This window comes from Monodon monoceros, unplaced genomic scaffold (genome assembly GCF_005190385.1).
Source record: "Monodon monoceros isolate NGI ecotype Baffin Bay Population unplaced genomic scaffold, NGI_Narwhal_1 Super_Scaffold_12, whole genome shotgun sequence".
Taxonomy (NCBI): domain Eukaryota; kingdom Metazoa; phylum Chordata; class Mammalia; order Artiodactyla; family Monodontidae; genus Monodon; species Monodon monoceros.
In genome coordinates this window covers 28,649,091-28,655,228 of record NW_021703768.1, presented here as the reverse complement: position 1 = coordinate 28,655,228, position 6,138 = coordinate 28,649,091, and positions in this window count along the sequence as shown.

Sequence of the window (6,138 nt, the reverse complement as noted above, 5' to 3'; positions counted from 1 at the left end):
GGACTGGGGCACGAACCCACGTCCCCTGCATTGGCAGGCGGACTCTCAACCACTGCGCCACCAGGGGAGCCCTGGGTTCCTCATTCTTTACAACGTTTCAGAGAACAGGATGCAGTGATTATGATGGGGCCAAGGAAAGAATAGGGGGCACTTGCCTGGATCAAGGTACTAGAAATACTTGTAAAGTCTAGACTGGGAAGTAACACTTTGATCCAGTGGGTCAATATTCATGGATAAAGTATAGATATTTTTTAGTAATTCCAGATAGCTTTAAGATAGCAGAAGTATTCACAATTCTCAAAAATAATTGACGACTCCTTTTTTTATAAGGATAATGCTATAATTAAATCTTGACTTCTAATGGCTTATATTTTTGGAAATAGAATTTTCCTGTGATCCAGAATTGGGCTTACCAGATCTGGATTATCAGATTGACTCTTTTCCTTTGCATCTCTTACATTACAGCAGAGCTTTGTTGACTTTGGCCTGCAGTGAGTATAGGTCCATACAGTACGGATATAATCACCCACTTTTCTATCAGCTTAGAAATTATCCTAGTATACTATACACACACTGACATGGCATGTTTAAGGAGCTGTAAACCCAAACATATACAGCCAAACTAATGTATACAAAATATAAGGGTATTTCACTTAGGAGACATATAATAAGATTGCTTAATCTTTTTAAAAAATAAAAAATTATATGGGAATTGCCTGGTGGTCCAGTGGTTAGGACTCGGTGCTTTCACTGCCACGGCCCGGATTCAATCCCTTGGTCACGGAACTAAGATCCTGCAAGCTGCATAGCGCAGCCAAAAAATAAAAAAAATCTGTATATTTAAAAAAAAATTATGTGACTTCTTTGATTACCATATTTAATCAATATTCACAGAGCAGCTGTGCCACTTGACTTTTGCCTATACCTCCCCAAAAATCAATTCTCAAAGGATTAAATATGCCACCAAAAAGATACTCATGAGAATGTGCCATAAGTTCTGATGACAGTACCCCAAACTGGTCTACTTTAAGCAAAGAATCATTGGAATATGCGTTTACCTTGACGTTGAATCATATTTAAAATGCACTACAGAGATGTCCATCTAACAAATATTACATAATGAATTCCCTTAGAAGTAATGAGCCCTTAATTTCTGTTACAGTTTGAATTTCCACAAAGGCTTTTTAACTATGTGTTTACTTGTATCTTGTATTGATTACCCCCTATAGCTAGAAGCAGAGATAATGAATTAGAGCTGCCCTTTTAGCTAATAATGTGTTCCACATTCATGCCAGTCTTTGACCCTTTCCTTTTGATCTACAAATATTTTGAAACTCTTCCTGAATCCATATACAATGCTATTTTAAAGTGAATGGATGTTAGCTATAATGTGCTTGACTGGTAATGTTTTTGTGGTTTGTGTCTATTCTCCCTCCCCCACCCCACCTCGGTATAGGGTCACGGGGTTGAAGTTTACTCTTACCAAATGTCATAACTTTCCTAGAAGTGCATTGCCAATAGATAACTGAATATTGCATGTTGCCCAAAAGGACTTCATATCTAAAGAGCATGCATTACTAATAAAGTGACTTAGAGTGAGATATTGGCCTGGCTTTAGATAAAACTGAAGCAAGAAAACTGTAATAAGCATTATATGGAAATAAACCCACTTTTGTTAAATGTTTCTAGAGTGTTTTTAATAAAGTTGAATAGTCATACAATTATAAGTCACTGTGGTTTGTTAACACAGAGTTAAAATATTTTCATGCAGATGGTGTAAACAGCCATACAATCAATGGTGTGGGCACAGAACAGGGTCGCTGTCTACAAAAAACTCTACTTCTCAGTTATTCTATTGTTCTAACTTCAACCCTCTGGGTCTTTAAGACTCCGATGTTTAGAGGGTCCTGTGATGAAATCAGTATCCCTGAGGGGAAGGGACCTTCATCACACACTTGAAGTCTTTCTATGTTGATGCCTAAATTCCAGTTTTCACCTTGGTAGAGACACCCAAGATCTTGTTGCGGGCAGGTAGAAAGCACTTTGGGCTGGCAAATTAAGTCCCAAGTGTGAAGAAGAGTGGGTAGTACAGATGGTGGGAGAAGGCCAAGGTAATTATCATAGATTCATAATTTCACCAACGACCAGAGTTATATCTGGAAGACTGATTTTACGAGTCTTCCTAAAACTGAGGCTCTGAAAAGGAGATAGTAGGTAGGTGTCATGGGAAATTTAAATATATCATCTAAGCAACCAACTTTAAAATTCTAAACCCCCAATGAAGGCAGACTCTACAAATGAAACACATGGGTGTACGCTTGCTGCAGAAATGCAGTACAGGGTAGAATAGCTTCTCATAATGATTAGGTTGGGTGATTTTCCAGTGTAGAAAAGGCTACGTTTGAACCTTGGACAACGAATAACTTATACTGAAGGAATTTTATTGAGCATATTGTGAGTGAAAGCCGAAGTCAATAATATTCAAACAGAGGATAGAATGATCAAATGTAAACTACAAAGGGCCTGGCTGGAATTGATAAACATCTCCTCTGTGCAAAGGTACTGTGGTATTCCAGGAGTGACTCAGCATTTAAAGTACAAGTCTTACCTTCCATGAGTTTTCAACTCAGTGAAGGAAGATAAGTAAAAAGGGGCAAGTGCATGGATGTGTGGATGAGGAATATCAGAATATCACTTGCCACATCAGTAAACAAAGGGTATCGCAGCCATCAGGCCATCAGCTACTGCAGCTGTGAGCTGTGAGGGGACTCGGGATGGAGAAAAACAGGATCCTGGCCCCAGATAGCTAAGGTGCACATCAAAGGCACCTGTCACCTGCAGATGCCCAGGTGTTACGGGACTTTCCCCCAGTCTTCTAGGAAGGGAGGATGGGAACTCAGCCCTATTAGAAACTAGAAACCAGATACCAGACCAGAATTCGAGTTCTCTGCCCACCAGAGGTGATCAGGCTCCATCCCTCAGGTCAGGCTGAGGCCCTTCAACCAGACTCCTGCGTCCAGGACCAGGACAGAAGAAAAAAGGGTAGGATAGGAGGGGTTGAAAAGAGGAAAGGGAGAGGGAAGGGGAAAGAGGTCAATAAAGTTCCTTACCCAGAGTTCCTTGTCGGGGCTCTCTGGCCAGTCGTCTGAGTCAGGAAGAGACCAAGGATAAAACGGTCCTGGTTGCGGCCTCTGAGTCTGGTCCGTCAGCAGGCAAACTGGTCCCTGAGTACTCCGAGTGGTCAGGATGTCAGTCGTAGAGAAGAAGAGATCCTGCCAGAGTGGCCATTTTTTGCAGGAAGGGGGATCCCTTCCAGGGCCCGGGAGTGGGCTCTTGTCTAACACTTAGAAATGAATTGTCCGAGGAGACACGTGCTGACAAAGCAAGAGACTTTATTGGGAAGGGCAGAGAGCAGCAGGGTAAGGGAACCCAGGAGAACTGCTCTGCCACGAGGCTCTCAGTCTCGGGCTTTATGGTGATGGGATTAGTTTCCAGGTTGTCTCTGACCAATCATTCTGACTCAGGGGCCTTTCTGGTGGTGCATCCATCACTCAGCCAAGATGGATTCCAGCAAGAAGGATTCTGGGAGGTTGGTAGGACATATGGACTGGCGACTCCTCTCTCCTTTTGAACTTTCCCAAATTCTTCTGGTTGGTGGTAGCTTATTAGTTCCACATTCCTTCCCAGGACCTCCTTTTGTAAGATAACTCATGCAAGTGGCTACTGTCTTGCCTGACCAGGGCAGGTGGTTAGCTTTGTTAGTGGTTCCCCTAAAAAAGCTATGCCAGAAAACACATCTAAAATGGGACAAGTTCTTGCCAATTGCTCTCTGTATGCTGGTGGCCCCTAGAAGCGGGCTAGGATTGAGCCCTTATGGAATTATATACAGGGGACTACTCCTGATGCCAAAATCTTGGCTCTCTGCGCAACGATGTCGAACAGAAATATGGAGACAGAGTTATGGAGGAAAAGAAAGAGTGGCTTTGTTTCTTTGCCAGACAATGAGGGAACACAGTAGGCTAGTGCCTCAAGATCTGTGCCCCACTCCCTTGGGAATAGGGAGAGGTCTTATAGTCGGGGCTCCTGGTCAGGGGTATGTGATAAGGATCAACACAGTAACAGTCCTGCATTCTTCTTTCTTCTGCAGAGTTTCAAAAGGGTGCGGTTGCTGACAAGATTAGGGTGTGTACAGGGTCTCAGGTGGTGGGTCTCCTCTTCTAGATGAGCTTCTCTGGTCCCTTTAATCTCGCCTCACTGACCTCATTTCCTCAAACAGAAATACAGAGACAGAGATTTTGAAGGATGAGAGAGATAGCTTTATTTTTCTGTCAGGCAGAAGGGAAGACACAGCAGGCTAGTGCCTCAAGAACTGTTCCCTCCTCCTTGGGGAATCGGAGATTTTATATGTGGGGCTCGCAGTCCGGGGGTATGTGATAAGGATCAAAGTAGTGAAGGTCTTGCATTTTTTTCCTTTGCATTATTTCAAAACAGTCATAGCTGACAGTCAGGCAGCCCACTAATTGGGGTCCGGCATTCCGGTAATTGGGTTCATTTGTCTCTGGTTTATCGGCCAGCAACCTTCTCTCTGAAATGCAAAAGCTACAGGGGGTGATTTGTTACAAGGGGGCATAGGGAATGTAAGCCCTGGGATGTAATAAGGTTAGGGAGTGATAGGTACAGGATGTAACTCACGCAGTTAGGGGTGATAGGTGCAGAATGTAATTTACATAGTGTCAGGGAGTGAGGTTAATTCTGTGAAGTACAAATCTAGTTACAGATACTACAGACCAGTGACGGTTAAAATAAAACTAGGAGTGATTAACTCTTTCAGGCCAGGTTACATTTCTTCTCTAGCTTGTTCACTGTTCCCTTTGTTTTCCTTGCTCTCAGGAAAACTTCATTTCTATTTTTGCTGCAACACAAATACAGTCACATTCTGAGTACTAGGATTAGGAATTGAATATATGAATGTTAAAGGGACACAATTCAGCTTGTAACAGGGGGTATGTGTCCAATGAAGGAAGGAAAGGCCTGTAGTGTCAAGTGAGATTTCCCAGACCTCTGCTTTGTCTGATCATGTCTCTGCTGACTAAAAAAGTATTCACAACCTAAAAGTTGAGAGTTATGTTTCATTTGACAGGAATTTTGAGGACTTCAAGCCTGGGAGGCAGCATCTCAAGTAACCCTGAGAGAACTGCTCAGGAGTTCTGAGGAGGTGAGGGGAGAGCTAGGATATATAGCAGTTTTGCAACAAGGGGCAGGTAGTCGGAACATCAAAAGATTACTGTTAATTAAAGAAAACCAGATATCTGGAGTTAAGGAATTTAGCGCTTTTCTATGTATGGGAAGATGCAAGAGTCTGGGCTCACTGAAATCATTCCTTTGAAATGCACCTCAGCTATCTGGGGCCAGTATCCTGTGTTTTTACATCCTGAGTTTCCTTGGGGCTCACCATAGAGAGTGGCTGCAGCCTGATGGCTGCTGGATGGCAGGTATTCTTCCCTTCCTGAGTTCCCTCAGGGCCACCAGATCTGGCAGTGGCTGTAATCATTGATGACTGTGACATCCTTTGTCTACCGGTAAGGCAGGAGATATTCCATTTATCATCTCCATGATCTGCATCTTTGACCTTATTAGTAAAGCTTGATGCTGGTAAGATATCTGATTCACGTGAATCTGATCCTGGGTGTTAGCACCAGCTGTACCTGTACTGTTTACTTTTTAGAAAAATAGACTGGGAGCCACTGTGAAAAAATATTAGTGGATGTCTGCATGTCTGTTATAGCATTTTTTGTAATTTTCGCTTTCTTTAAGTTTCTCAAAATAAAAATAAAACAAGAGGATGGGGGTAAGGAAACGTATGCTTGAGCAAAGGTAGGAACATGGGGTACAGGGGGACAAAAAGGTGTTAAATTAATTAAACAAGGAAGCCATTAGACTGATGTGGCTCTAATGCCCTTGGCAGTCTCTGTAAATGCCTCAAATTTCGGAAATCAAAGGTAAGAACCAAACCCAAACAGTCAACTAGGCTTTAACGTTATAGCCAATGAATAATTTCCTTGCTTTGCCTTTACTCTATAAAAGTCTCTCCTTAGTTCCTGGAGCACCCCTAACTGAAAGGAGTAGGCCTATTTGGAA